Below are 16,941 nucleotides of genomic sequence, written 5' to 3' on the forward strand. Positions count from 1 at the left end.
GTTTCAACAAAAACTGAACCAACCTGATATTATCATTGTTTTTTGGTTATTTTATGATTGATTATATATATTTTCAACTTTCGTTAATATCATCCATCCTAATCTTATATTACAAATTAAAAATGGGGATAAAGATGAGGAGCCCTTCACACGTTTGTGGGCAAGCCACACGTACTAGGATTATTACTTAAAGTGGGCTGATGGGGAATGGTCAAAAATAAGCACAGCCCACACCCATAAAATGCTACTTAAAATTACTTTAAAGGCAAAGGAGGACCTTTTTTAATCACAAGGTACATTAGATATTTGCTGGGAAAAGAGCAAATAAAGAATGGAAAGAAAAAATAAGTCAGATAAAGAATGAGAAGAGAGAAAAGGTAGCGAAAGTAAAAGAAAATAAAAGTAAAAATAACCTGTTTCTAGGAGGAGTTTATGGGAGATTTAAATTATTTGATTTGATCCTTAACAGTTTCTTTATTGACCTCTTATCTTTATTCAACCTTAGAAACTGTTTCGTGTTTAGGTTTAAATCCATTATATCCTTTATTGCCCTATAGAATGATAAAGTTTTAAACTTCCCATAAGTTTTGCTGTTGAAGGAATATAACCAATTTATGGCCTCGAGGACCAGGGTATTATTTGTATGATTTCTCAGAAAATGAGCAAAAAATATCTAAAAGGCACATACTCTAGCAAAATTAAACAAAATTATCAGCTAAAATATTAATGCAGACCCCAACTCACAACAATTCCATGGTCACAAATGACCATAATTACTCTTGACTCCATTTGGACATAATATGCAGTATTACTATCAAATGCATTGACTATGGCAAAATAATTGACAGACGACCTACTACAATGCAAGTATTCTCTTGGTTGTCATACCACCCCCACAAAATAATTAGCAAAATTGATTATAAACTTTCTTAAAGGCTAATATACCATTCACCCTTCAAGTAGATCTCCCTTCTCAATGATAGTTTTAAAAGATGAGATGGCATTTCCTCAATAACTTGGTCTAATAGCCTTCCCTTAGCTTGGGACTATGATTTTTAGCTAAATAAAATATTTAATACTTTGCCCTAACTCACACCAAAACTTAAAAAAAATAATGATATTCAAAATGCAATTTTAATTACTGGTAATACCTTTAAAATTTTGGGGGGAAAGTCAAATTACGTGAATCGTTGATTTATTACAAATCCAATTTAATTTAGTTTATTTTTTAAAATCCATTAGCGAATTCCTTCTTAGTTTTCTTTATGCAAAACACAAACAATGCATTTCAAATGGTATTATGCAAATTGATCAGTGCTTAGAAGTATTTATAAAAATGCAAATTTGTTTGCCTTTTTCTTTGAAAATGTTAATTAGGTCCCATTATAAAGCAGTGTTCAAGACATCAAAAAATTTACTTCTAAAACTTTATTGAAAAAATATTTTTTTTTATAGAAAATAAATATATGGCCAAAACATATTTGTGAAATTTTTAAAACTGTAATTAGATTTCCTTAAAATTTAAAACACTTGTGAACACAACCTATTCTAATTAAATTATATATAATAAATATTGATATAAAAACCTCTGATTCTGCCTCTTTTATAAGCTCTCCAATGTTTATTGTATTGTTAAGTCTTTTAGAAGGTGCATTGATACCAAGTAATAACTTTTTATCAATTTTAATAATGCCACCTTTATCTATATTTAAATAAATTTTAAAAAATCTTATTCAAAGATATATATAATTACAATGCTCTTATAATAGTTAAATTAGGAATGAAAAATTAATTGCTCTCTAAAATTTAAATTATTCTTCATAAATATATTGCATAAATTACTGTTTTCTTGTTTATTTGTGAATTTTGATACCTCTTTATATGCATAATTTTGATGAGGAAAAGATTTTAATGGTACTGATAATCTAGAATCTTTTATATCAACTAAACATTTGGTTTTCAAAACTCCTGAGATATCCTTTAAAAAATATTAATTATTTATAAATATAATTTTAAAAAAATCACTTGAGTAGGGTTTTCACAACATTTCTTTGTATAATTCACATCATGATTCTTAAACTTATGTGTTGTTTTTATATTTGATTTATTAATAAATTTAGAATTACATTGTTTATCTTCAGATACGTTTATTTTTTTTGGGTTAAAATAATAATTTTGACTTTGGCTTGCACCATTATCAATCACGATATTACATGTTGGTTTATAATGGTTATGAGGAATATTATACAATAAATGTTGACTAGTGTAGTTAGTTATATGATTATTATAGGGTTGATAGTATATTTGAGGATGCAACAAATGATTGTTTTCATCATTCGTCATATTTAAATGGCAATAATTATGATTGTAATTCATAACATTCGTATAAACATATGAGATTACTCAAATTTTATTCGTTGTCGTTAGTTACTTTGTGGTTGAAGGCGATTCGATATTTTAGACTTTTTGACAGCCTAAATGACATAATCATATTATTTTCCAGAAGGAAATTTAGTTCATAGATGGCATAAAGATTTGGACATTATATGTACTTTTTTAATTGTAACAAATCTAGCCATTTAAAAATACTTCTTCTCCGGTATGTTTTATTGTTGCTAAAGAAAAATGTTTCTTTCTTTGGTAGAAGTACTAGTGAGTAGAGTTGCCAAAATATACAATTATTTTACTATGTAGTCTAAATATGTTTGAAATTATGCGAATTATTCTGTAACATAGTCAACAATATTCAACCTTTTATACCATAGTTTTATAGGCGTAGCCAGGGGAGGGGCAAGGGGAAATCCCCCCCTACCCTTCAGAGATTTATCACTTTTTGTAAAAATCATTTTGAGCTAATAAAAAATATCCGCCGTTCCCCCCACTCCCTGACCCTCAAAAATGACAATAATTTGAAAGTAGTGTTGTTAAACGGCTCATTTTGAGCCGATTTTTAAAAATGGCTAACTTAATATTTTGGCATGAAAAATTTAGCCTAAGACTTGAGATTTTGCTAATAGATGTCCAAGCCTTTGTTCCTTCTACAAACAAAATCGTCAGGCTTGAGTTATATTATTCTGGATGAAATAGTGAGTTAGCCGTTTTTAAAAATCGGCTCAAAACGAGCCGTTTAACAACACTATTTGAAAGAAAGTATGTAAAAGTTGATATTTTTTTATAAAACTATTCATCATAATTTATACATTTTTGGGAAAATAAATTTATAAATATATAAAATGAACCAAAAATGTTTTTTAATAAATGTAATATAAGCCAAAGATAAGTCTTAAGACAAATGTGAAATGTATTATAATTATTAATAATAGATCCATAAAATTAATAAATAATATAATATAATCAAATATAATTTTTTATAAAGCGATTAATTCTAATTTATTTATCTTAATAAAAGTAAAATATAATTATAAAACTATTGAAACAATTAAATCATAAATTAAATAAAAATATTAAAGCACAATACAAACAGTGCAATAATATATGTCGTAGATTTACAGTATATCTAATTTTATCAATTATCATATGACAATCAAGTAATTTTAACCAATATAGCGAATTATATATTTTAAACTATAAAATATTGATAAGGACATCAGAAAATATCTTTTAAAGATATTATGGGATGAATAATATAAAGATTAAATTTAATATCATTTTTTACTTAAAAAAATAGAAGGCGTTAAATAATTGAATGCAAATTGTTGCTATATTTAATTTATTATAAAGAGCATTGATTAGCAATATTTGTTAAATTATTAACTGTAATATATTCTCTAACTGTCAAATATGTATGTAGAAGTGGAATTTTACCTAGTATTTTGTAACTAATTCTATATAATAAAGGAATATCAACTATATGTATATTTACTTTTTATAAATAAATTTATTATAATTATTTGGAATAAATTATTACCATGCTTTTATATTAATGTATATACAAGTAATGTATTATATTTTATATAAACTAATAAAAATATAAATCATATTTGTTCCAGGCTTATTTTTTTTATTAAAATTTGTAAAAATATTTTATGACTATATATAGACTAAGGTAACCCGGCCTTCGGCCGGGCAAAAGCGGGGGCGATGGCCCGCCTAAAATCGGGTTTGGGGGCGAAGTCCCCAGAAATATTTAAATTTCCACCCTTAGGAAATCCTGGCTACGGTAATCAGGACAATTTGAATTAGTGCTTTATTGATGATAAAACATTCATAATGGGATAAGTACTAACTTATATCAAATATAATTTTATCCTTCTTCTAATTAATTCGTGTAAAATATTCTGTTACAAGTTATAATTTTTTAAAAAATTTAAAAAAGTTTATAACATATTCTTCAAAATGAAAGGACAATAGTAATTAGAGTAAAAAGATATATTTTACCAATTTGACTTATTTTTTCTATTGAATAAATATAAAATGTAATATAAACAACTTTAAAATATTCATTATTACACCTTCTTACAATTTTTCAAAGATTATGTAATGAATTAAAAATGATTAGATTTTTTATATTTTTGGGAATTTTTTTATGATAAATTTCTACGATTCAATTTGCCAAATAAATTTTCTTTACAATAATATCAAATATATGTGCGAAATATATTTACATTTATTCATAAAATATTTCAAATGATTTATGAAATATTATTATAACTATAATAATTTACACAAACATTTAGAATTATTTTGAAAACCCCATGATTTTAAAGATATGATTTGAATTGCTTTTGATTGGTTCTTCCAGGGAATTAATATTATATATAATTAAGATTGATCAATATAACATTTTGAAAATCTACAATAAAGATATTATTATTTGTATAAATAACAAACTACAAACTATATAGCATATATAATAAATTTAAATCACTCTTTTATTAAGCAATAGACTATCAAATGAGCTGATGACGACTAACACCTTAATGATGACGGCCAACTTGGTGATGACCATCGTGACTTGCACCATGAACTCTATCGCCTCGAGTAGAATTATGTCTGCCGCGGCCATGTCTACCACCATGTCGACTATCGTGACTACGATCGTTATCTATCAAAAATAAAAAAAAATGAAATATAAGGATTCAGAAAAAAAGGTGTTTTTCTCATCTTCTGCTTCGTTCCAGTTCTTTTTAAAAATATTTAGTTATTGGTAACTGTTTTGTTGCTGATTAAAGAAGTTGTTTTCATTTTTAAAATTTTTCTTAAACAAATTCAAAAAGTTCCCTATAAACCCTAAGTATTTTTTTGATAACTTCTCAAAGAGTTAGAACACGTTATGGAACTTTGGGAACATTTTCTATATATATTTTTTAAATTAAAAATAAAGCTTCCATGCTTCTCTAAAATATGGCATATATTTCCAAGAACGTCCTGGTGTTTGATTGAACTATTTAATATAATATTCTATACATGATTATATAAGAATATAAGAAAAATAATAAAATGTGAGTAATAGAAATCATATACCTAATCCTCTGTGCCCATGTTCACGCATATGCACGATCGAAATCAGAATCATTAATATGAAACTAAGAAGGAGTAATATTTTCATTTTTTAAAAGTTAATAAAAAATATTTTAATCGTTTTATAGTTATTTTTTTTTTAAAATTAATATATAAATATCGCGATTTGTTAAATTGAAAATACTTGGACTAAATATTTAATTTAGCAAATATCGAATCTAAAAAAATTTTTCTCTTTAGCCAATTTTTTTTATTATATCTATTTCATAAATTATCTTAATTTCTTTTTTATATTCGAGTATTTTTCTAAAAATCTTTTTTACTTTTTTTAGAAAAAGTATAGGAATACGGTAAAAAAATGAAGTAAATATTGATATTAAACATTAATTAATGCCAAATTTATTAAAGATTTTTTTCAACTATTTCATCCAAAATTGGAGGATAAAATGGTCTATTTACAAGTGTGATTTCTTGTTTTGTATTTATCAATTCTGGGGCAAAATATTTCCAGGGAATGGCTAAAGACTATTTTTTATAACGTGATAAAATTTAGGATATTTTTATTTCGTTAAAATATTTTTATATGCAAATTGTCATCCTTAAAAAATAAAATATAATTATAGGCTAGCCGAAGGGCCGCCCAAAAGAGGGTCTGGAGGCAAAGCCCCCAGTAATTTTTTAATTCTCCCCCCCCCCTTTATGAAAACCCTGGCTACGCCTATGCATAGTTTGCATTAAGGTGGTAATTTATCAAGGAATATTTTTATATTCTCACAATAAAAATCTGTCAATATTTTAATTCCATCAAAATTTAAAATAGCTTCGGAAGGATACCCTCAGTAATAAATATTGCAGATTTGTAAGTGCTGTTGATTAACCAATAACCATCATTCATTTGAATTATAGAAGTATCTATGAGGTGGATAAAATTTATTTAGTAATATTTTTTGACTTACCCTCTATTCATATTGGAACGGTGGGCTTGGCTTGCTGTCAGTCGATATAGATAAATATTAATTTCATAGAGCTAAGCTTTTGATTTAACATTGACAATTAGTACTAATTTCCTTAAGTTACAAACTCATGGTCTCAATCATATCGATGTCTTTGCAAAGAAGAGTTTTAAATGATTTAATGGGAAATTTCAAAATGGGACTTTAATATAACTCCAAGCAAAATTCGAAATGTTTATTTCTGATGTGAATATGATAAGTAAATTTAAATTGGAATATATATGTAATAGTAGAAATAAGTATTATAAAATATAAATTAATGATCATAAAATAGTAATTTTTTTTGGAAAATATTTTAACCGGAATCTAACTTTTATTTTTAGTTACGCATTGGTCTATATTTCATTTTTAGCAAAAAATTATCAATAAAGACATTAGTGATCTGCATCAATTTCCTAGGCCCGTCTCATAATGTTTCTTAAATATTTGTCATGTTCGGCTAGATCCCAAACGAAATTTTATTTCTCCTAAAAAGCCCCACCTTAAATAAAAAGAAAATTATTTGGGCGCTCGGCCTGACCCGAATTTATCTAATTATAGATTAATTTACTTTTTATTTTATTGTAAAAATAATATTCTACAAATAAAAAATATTAGCATCTTGTTTCTTTCAATAATTTTAAAATATATTATTTGACAAAATATAATATAATATTTTAAAATTTAAGCCCAACTAGGTCCAACCCTAAGTTTTTTAAAAAATTGTAAGCCTGGCCCAACCCAAACCGAAGTTATTTTTTAAAAATAGACCAGGGCCGGCGTGCCTGGCCGTGATTTGCAGATCTCTAATGAACATAATTGAACTGCAATTGATGGATATTCAGAATATATATAAACTAGAATGAACGTTTAAAAAAAATAATAATTAATTATTAATTCACATTTTTCTCAAGGTAAATATTATATATTGATAAAGATATCTGTAACATTTTGAGAGTTTTGAAAGGATTGGAAGATTATAATTGTTGTTAAATAAGAAAGGTTAGAAAAAAATGATACTAAATCTTTATTAAATAATAAGTTAAAAATATAATCAAACTAAATTAATTAAAAAAAATTAAAATAATCAAAAATTAAAATTAAAAATTATAATTAAGTTCGTAAATCATGATCTCTGTTCTTATACAAATATCCTCGAATATATATATACTTTTCTATAATTTATTTACATAATGTTTTACAAACAAACTGAAAAAATCTTGAACTTTCTTTAATTTGAATAATCATTCTTTTTTATTCATCTTTCTTTAAATCATTTGCATTCGAAATTTAATTCTTTTTTCTTGAGTAGATTTGAATATCCTTCGGCTTTGTAATTTGGTTTAACAATTACAACACCCTTCCACTTAGATTAGTCCCACCATTCTGCGAGTAAGGCATGGTTCCCGATACATTCTTCTAGCTCTTTTAATTATATCTCGTTTTACTCCCACATTATCCTAGTCTTTGCTTGTTTCTAACGGTTTCTAGTAACTAATGACGGTAAACCACTGACGATAATTTGTCTGCGAGTAACGATGGTTTCCACGACTTCTTGTTCGATTTTTTATCCTATACTAAATTTTTGATAAGCAATTGGCTATAATTTGTCAACGATTAACGATAGCATCCTGGTCTTCTTGTCAATATATCCACTTTGCCTTAAGATCTCTTATACGATAATGATTTCTTGTATCTTTTGATCCAAAATTAAAATCCGATCTCTAATTGAGCTCGATTGCGGCATAAATTTTCTAATGACGAAAAGCCGTTTCTCTTTATGAAGATTTTTTGGTTAATCAACAACCTGATATTTTGCTAAATATTATCAACTTAAATAACAGTCAACCATATATCTTTAATAAAAATTTATAACGAATTTCTTTTAGCTACATCGATCACTTGTACGTATAACGATCTTGTGACGAATTCCTTTTAATTAAACGACTAATTCTATTCTTTTTCGAATTACGACCATTGATATTGACACCATGTTTCATTGACCTAATTCTTTGTCTTTGTGTCGATCGTCATTTCATACATCCCCTTCCCCCTTTATTTAGAATCTCCTGTACCAATATGGGATTGATATTTATATTTCTGAGGCTAGTGGGAGGGTTTCGGCACCAAATTGTTATAATTCCGAACTTAACTCAGGGTGTTTAATCAGTAGTGGGAGAGCAATTAAGAATCCAAAGTTTGTTAAATCTTTCTTTATTAAAATAAAAGATTAATTCTAATAATAATGATGTTTAATTACTTACCCTTGAGTACCTAAAATATATAATAATAATTCTAATTTATCAAATTGTATATTTACCTTTTCTTTATTAACTCTTTCCTTTTTTATTAATTTTATCTTCAAAATATCATCAATCAATTCGTGTAAAAAACAATTGCTCTTTATATAGTAAAATTATAATTTTTGGAAGAAAAAATACATAAAATAAAAACCATCATTTAAATTAATCTTGTTACATAAACTATAAAAAAAAAATGTAAAATTTGTTTTGCATAAAATAAAATCCATCATTTAAATTAATCTTGTTACATAAACTATAAAAAAAACGTAAAATTTGTTTTGCATAAAATAAAATCCATCATTTAAATTATCTTTGTTCCCTAAATATACTTTGCATAATCCAACATCTCCCCCCTTTAAACTTCCCTTAACTCCATCGTGTTTGCCGATGCTACCATGTTCCTCCCTGGTTCATTCGAATGCCTATTCGTTGTCAACTCTATACTTGGGCAAAACCTAGGTTTGTGTTCACCCCCGCACGCCCAGCATTTCACTCTCCTTCTTGTGCTATACGGCGCTATTCTGCGACCCCCTCTCGTTGGCGTTTCTTGTAACCAATCTCCGTATCTTTGTTTCGCTTCGTTCCTAGCGGCTTCTACCCATTTGTTGGATTCTTCTGAACCATCAACCTCTCTTATCTCTATCTTCATTACCTTGTTACCCACTCTAACATAGGAGGCCATCTAAATAAAATACTTTATACACATATTTATATATATTCTTCGACTCTTATTTCTCTATACTAGGTTAGACTTTCTTCTCTAACTCTTTATAAAATATAACTCTCCTAATTAAGTCTAACATCCCTTTTATTTCCTACAACGTATGATTCTCCTACTATGTCTATCATCACGTTATTCCTTTCCAAATTATGATTCTCCTACTATGTTTATCATCAATTTATTCCTTTCTAATTCTTCGTATATTTCTCATTTCTCTCTAAGGCCTTAAGCTTCTACACCTTACTTGCTTCAGGTGCCTTGTAAAGGTTCCTTCTTGTCCTTCAATCTCTACTTCTACTTTTTTCTTTCCTATATTTTTGCTTATTACACCCTTCCCCCATTTAATAGGCCCATCAAACAACAATACCCACACCAAACTTCCTACTGGAAATCTTTCACTCTCTGCTTGTTCTCTCCTTATCACTTTTTCCTTTAAAAAATCTAATTCTGATTTGCTGTTTCCGTACTGTTGTATGCTAACAATGATAACCACCATTGACCTTCTCCATATTTTGCCTTTTTCAACCAACTCTTTACTAGCGCTACCATTCGTTCAGCTTGTCCATTGCTTCTTGGGTAATAAGGTGGTCATAATAAATGTCTAATATTCCACCTATCACAAAATTTATCAAATGCTCTACCTTTAAACGCTGGACCTCCATCTGATACTATCGTCTTCATCAAACCATATTTGCCTACAAAATCCTTTATCTTGTCTAAAGCTACTCTTGTTGATAAACCTGAAACTTGCTGACAATCTATCCATTTTGAACCTGCATCTACCATGATAAAAAATCTTTTCTTCTCATATTCTAAAAAATCTACATGTATTCTTTCGCATGGAATGTCTGTCTTTGGCCATTTATCTTCCTTATTCTTTGCTGGAACATTAGCCCACATGTTACAAGTTTCACAGCTCCTTGCTAACTCTTCTATTTCCTTATTCATCTTAGGCCACCACATATATTCTCTTGCTTTATTTTTCATTCTTTCTATGCCTTGATGACCTGAATGTATTACATTTAAGGTTTCCTTTCTTAATTTATTCGGTATCACTAATCTATATCCTCTCAATAAACAATTGTCTTCTATATTTAATTCACTCTTAACTTTTTTAAACGCTTTATCTTCATTTTTCCATTCTATATCTCCTTTTAAACAAGCTTTAATTCTTATTAATTCTTCATCTTTTTGGGATATCTTATCTACTATATCAAATGTTATAGGTTTTTCTCTTGTATCTATTCTCACCGCTCTTATAATATTACAATTTACATTTTCTTCTTCTTCTATATATTCTAAACTATTGATTACTGGTTCTTTATCTTCAATGTCTTTATTAAACAATCTTGATAAAATGTCCGGTAAGCAATTTTGTTTACCTTCTCTGAATTATATTTCAAAATCGAAATTACCAACTAAAATTAGCCATTTTTGCAACCTGGGTGAAATCATAAGTTCCTTATTCTCTTTTTTAAATAAATCTACCAACGGTTTATGGTCCGTATACAATAAAAACCTTTTTCCTATCAGATATTCCTTACATTTCGTAAGCCCGAATTTCACTGCTAGAGCCTCTCTTTCTATCGTTGAGTAATTTTTCTCAGTGCTATTAAATCGTCTCGATAAAAATAAAACAGGTTTCTCCACATTATCTATCATCTGCAACAAAACTCCTCCTATACCTTCATTAGAAGCATCTACTGCTAAAATAATATTTAATTTCTCATTAAAACAACTTAAAATCGGCTTCTCTACCATCTTTATTTTCAACTTTTCGAAACTTTTCTCCTGTGCTTCTCCCCATTCAAACTTTTTATTTTTCTTTAATAAATCATACAACGGTGTAGCAATTTCTGCAAAGTTTTGAACAAACCGATGATAATAATTTGTTGCTCCTAAAAACGCTTGTACCTCCGCTTTATTATTCGGGGCTCTCATATTCATGATCTTATCTATATTCTTTCCAATTGGCGTAATCTCATTTCCTTTTATAACATGTCCTAAATACTTTATTTCTTTTACTCCAAAAACGCTCTTCTTCAAATTAGCTTTTAAACCATTTTCTAATATAATATCTAACACTTTAACTAATCTCGAATTGTGTTCTTCTTCTGTTCTACCAGATATCAAAACATCATCTAAATAATACATTATTCCTTTTATTCCTTGAAATAACGCCGTCATCGTTCTTTGAAATATTGGCGCTGATATTTTCAAACCAAAAGGTAATCGGCAGAATGCAAACAAACCTCTATGAGTTGTAATCGTTAGTATCTTACTTGTCTTTTCACTCACCTTAATTTGCAAATAAGCATTCGAAAAATCAATCTTTGAAAACAGGGTGTCTCCTCTTAAATTCGCTAGCAATTGTTCTATTCTAGGTAGTGGATACTTTTCATTTATTACGCACTTATTAACTGTTACTCTATAGTCTATACACAATCTTAAACTGTTATCTGGTTTTCTTATGGGCACTAACGGTGTTGCCCATTCAATATGCACTATTGGTTTTATTATTCCGTCTTTTAACCATTTATCTAATTCTTTATCTATCTCTTCTATCCAGGAAAACGGTAATCTTCTTATGCCGCAAAACTTAGGCCTATAATTTTCTTCTAATCGTATATCTACTTCAAAATTTTTCAGAGTACCTAATTCTTCTTTAAAGACTTCATTATACCTATTCAAAATAATCTTTATTTCTTTGTCAACAATATCTTCAACAACATTCTGGTCTACCATATTATTAATTTCTTGTTTAATTTCGACTGAATTTACCTCTATTGTCTTTGTATCTCTTGTTTTCTTATTTTCTTCTAAGTTGCTTCTATATTTAATCAAAAATTCTGGTGTTCGATTTCTAAGTTTATCGAGAACTAATTCTTGTTTATCCTCTATAATAGGTAACTTAAATCTATCGAAATCTATCCTTTCACTATTTTCATCATTACTTACAGGGATAGTATCGAAAAATTTCCACCAATTATAAACTGGACCTAACGTTCTTATATCATCCCATCCTAAAATCGGTTCAATCTTCAACGTCGTTATCCACAAATTTATACTTTTATTAACTCTTGGTAACCTTACCCTATAATACCCTAAAATTTTCACCATGCTACCATCCAATTGTTTGGCTTTTATTTTTTAGTAACAAACTCTTTCTCTGGCCAAAATCTCATAAAATCCTTTATACTTATTAAACTAATTTCTGCTCCTGTATCTAATAAAAAACAAATTTCTGCTTCCTCCATGTTTATCTTTACTCTAGGGCATCTATTTTTCATTAAAAAATTCTCTAATTCCATTTTTAGTACGTCTACCCTAGTTGCCTTTTTAATTATATATTTCAAAATCTCTACTTTTTATCTTTATATCACTTCTATTAATATCGCTTGAATTATAATTATCAACGTTAAAGCACTTTTTATCATCGCAAAATTTCTCGTTCTTATTACCATAATTATTCTTACTTGCACTAGCATTATCAACATTATCCAACTTATCATTATTAAAATTAAAATCTTTATTCTTATTTTCTACTAAATTATCAACGTTAAAAAAATTATTATCATTACCAAATTTATCATTATAATTAAAATATTTATTCTTACCTGAACTAGAATTATCAACCTTAGAAAAATTATTATCATTACAAAATTTATTATTAAAATTAAAATATTTATTCTTACCTGAATTAAAACTATTAACATTAGAAAAATTATTATCATTACAAAATTTATCATTAAAATTAAAATATTTATTCTTACCTGAATTAAAATTATCAACATTAGAAAAATTATTATCTAAAATATTTATTCTTAACTGAATTAAAATTATCAACCTTAGAAAAATTATTATCATTACAAAATTTATCATTAAAATTAAAATATTTATTCTTACCTGAATTAAAATTATCAACCTTAGAAAAATTATTATCATTACAAAATTTATCATTCAAAATAACATATTTATTACCTGAATTAAAATTATCAACATTAGAAAAATTATTATCCTTACAAAATTTATCATTAAAATTAAAATATTTCTCTCTTAGTCATTTATTGCAATTTTCTTGTGTGTGTCCTTCTTGGGCACAATTATTGCACCTTACAATTGAATTGTTTACTCTGCTACTTATAGCCACATGGCCATTCTTGCCACACCTCGCGCATCTTAGATTCTTCGTTATCTCACACTGGCGCGACATGTGGCCCGGCTGACCACAACTATAGCAAATTATCTGTCTGTAATTATCCGTTCGTATGAAGTTGTTTATATTTCTTTTCTTATCTTCCTCTCTTAATATATTCTTAATATTTTCTAACTCTTTAATCTCTATCTTAACGTAAGTCGTATTTCTTCCTATAATTAAACCTAACGTGAAACTTAAAATTAGCACCAAAAATATAATTATACTTATATTTTCAAGTATTAAACTTAATAAATTTATTTGCGTAATATACATTAAAGTGTACTCAATAACCACTTGATTAAAATAATTTTAAATAATTTAAAAAAATTGTATAAATATAAAATTACTACTATAATAAATAAAAGTAATAATAATTTACATAACATAAAATAGATTTGTTTTTACCTTTGAATTCCTACGTGAATATCTAACAGGCCCTGATTTACTTCGGTCCAAATGGGATGTATGAGATGACTATCGACACTAAGACAAAGAATTAGGTCAATGAAACATGGTGTCAATATCAATGGTCGTAATTCGAAAAAGAATAGAATTAGTCGTTTAATTAAAAGGAATTCGTCACAAGAGATCGTTATACGTACAAGTAATCGATGTAGCTAAAAGAAATTCGTTATAAATTTTTATTAAAGATATATGGTTGACTGTTATTTAAGTTGATAATATTTAGCAAACTATCAGGTTGTTGATTAACCAAAAAATCTTCATAAAGAGAAACGGCTTTTCGTCATTAGAAAATTTATGCCGCAATCGAGCTCAATTAGAGATCGGATTTTTATTTTGGATCAAAAGATACAAGAAATCATTATCGTATAAGAGATCTTAAGGCAAAGTGGATATATTGACAAGAAGACCAGGATGCTATCGTTAATCGTTGACAAATTATAGCCAATTGCTTATCAAAAATTTAGTATAAGATAAAAAATCGAACAAAAAGTCGTGGAAACCATCGTTACTCGCAGACAAATTATCGTCAGTGGTTTACCGTCATTAGTTACTAGAAACAGTTAGAAACAAGCAAAGACTAGGATAATGTGGGAGTAAAACGAGATATAATTAAAGGAGCTAGAAGAATGTATCGGGAACCATGCCTTACTCGCAGAATGGTGGGACTAATCTAAGTGGAAGGGTGTTGTAATTGTTAAACCAAATTACAAAGCCGAAGGATATTCAAATCTACTCAAGAAAAAAGAATTAAATTTCGAATGCAAATGATTTAAAGAAAGAGGAATAAAAAAGAATGATTATTCAAATTAAAGAAAGTTCAAGATTTTTTTCAGTTTGTTTCTAAAACATTATGTAAATGAATTATAGAAAAGTATATATATATTCGAGGATATTTGTATAAACGGAGATCATGATTTTACGAAATTAATTATAATTTTTAATTTTAATTTTTGATTATTTTAAATTTTTTTAATTAATTTAGTTTGATTATATTTTTAACTTATTATTTAATAAAGATTTAGTATCATTTTAGTTCTAACTTTTCTGATTTGACGAATATTATAGAAAAATATATATAATCGAGGATATTAGTCTGATTTAGTATCAGTTTAGTTCTAACGAGGATATTAGTCTGATTTAGTATCTTTTATTCTAACCTTTCTTATTTAACAACGATTATAATCTTCCAATTCTTATTTTAATTGTTCAAAATGTTACAATACATTAAATTGCAATTTGATGGTAATTCAGAATATTTATAAATTAGGTATGTTGTAATATTCAAATTAATTTTATATAAATATTGTCTAATGTCATTATAAGAAATGTCATGTAAGTTAAATATTATAGACTATGTAAATGAGGATATTTCGAAGATGTTAATTCTAAAAAGAAAGTTTTATATTTTTAATAATTTTACTTTTTAATTTTCCACTTAAATTTTTTTTAATAATAAAATTTTTTATTATGTTATTATAAATGTAAATTGGGAGCATATGTATGACAACGCATAATAAAAGGATTAGTAAATTATGATTTAAATATCTAAGTTTATGATAACAAACCTTTAAATTTTATATATATTTTTTCTTCTTTACTAGTTACTTCAAACTATGCTTTATACAAAGTACATACAACATTAAATTTAAAATTTTGTCCAAATACTATAAGTTTTTATCAATAAAATAATTTTTTGATTTTTTGATTTTTACATTTTTTAACATTTAACATTATTTTATATAGTGGTGAAATAATTCAATGGAGTAACTAGCCTTTACAATCTCAGAGGGATCAATTAAAAAAAAAATATATTTATCTATTTATTACAATATTATATATTTTCGATTTCGAAAAGGTGATAAAAAAGGTTATCCTCAATTGATACTGGGTTTTAAAACCACTCAGGGCGATATGATTCTTATATATGATTTACATGTAAGGTAGTTTAATTACTTAGATTATTAAATGTTACGGGGCGATTGTTTTAAATATAGCTTCTTACGATTTAAAAATAATAACATATTTGCAAAAATATTTGATCACAATCCAGCCCCCTCCCTAACTGTCACATCTAATCCCACCTATTTTAATCTAATGTAAATAATACCATAATTAGCTTTAAGTGCCCACATTTAATATATATGCAGTATAAAACATTTAATAAAATTCCTGTTCCAAGACTTAAAACTCGCTCATTTAGAGAGCATTATATACAAAAGATATTATTTAACTATTATTCGAGACCCATAATCTATGTATTAAACCACTCCCCCCCCCTTCCATATATTAAATATTCATAAAATTTAATTAAATATAAACCCTCTCCCCTACAATAACTAGAACAGTCCGCTTAGAATGATAATTAATTACGATCAAATGATATATTAATTAATCTTTTATTTGAAACCCAATCAAATTATTATGTTTTAAGTCCGTCTCACCAATCTCCTAGACCAAATCTCACCCGTAAAGATCAAATGTGAATACTATCATTGCACCTCAAATTATATTTATAATTAACTTTCATTTAATACTCGGGGTAAGATGGTAAATATTTAAATTTGCCCCATAAAACACAAAGCTTTTCATTTTTAATGTTATAATTAATACATATCTTCATGTATATGTAATGATACATATAAAACACATAATTTCTGGCACAAATAAGATATACCAATTTAGGACGATTAATACATTATATCAAATCTTCACACATTTATTAAATAATAATATTACATACCTAAATGTTTTCCTCTCTACCCCCTACAAAAAATACTTTTG

At 27.0% G+C, this 16,941-nt stretch overlaps 1 long non-coding RNA gene across 1 annotated transcript; it reads right to left on the bottom strand.

Moving 5' to 3' along the window:
* Positions 1-1,477: 1,477 nt before the first annotated feature.
* Positions 1,478-2,385, bottom strand: LOC135930002 (uncharacterized). The gene is made up of 3 exons (XR_010572699.1): positions 2,026-2,385; positions 1,843-1,978; positions 1,478-1,702 (listed from the first exon to the last, which is right to left on the bottom strand). It is a non-coding gene; the product is annotated as an uncharacterized LOC135930002 (long non-coding RNA).
* Between the last annotated feature and the right edge of the window lie 14,556 nt (positions 2,386-16,941).

Source organism: Gordionus sp. m RMFG-2023, chromosome 5 (genome assembly GCF_954871325.1).
Source record: "Gordionus sp. m RMFG-2023 chromosome 5, tfGorSpeb1-WG-v2, whole genome shotgun sequence".
Lineage (NCBI taxonomy): Eukaryota > Metazoa > Nematomorpha > Gordioida > Chordodea > Parachordodidae > Gordionus > Gordionus sp. m RMFG-2023.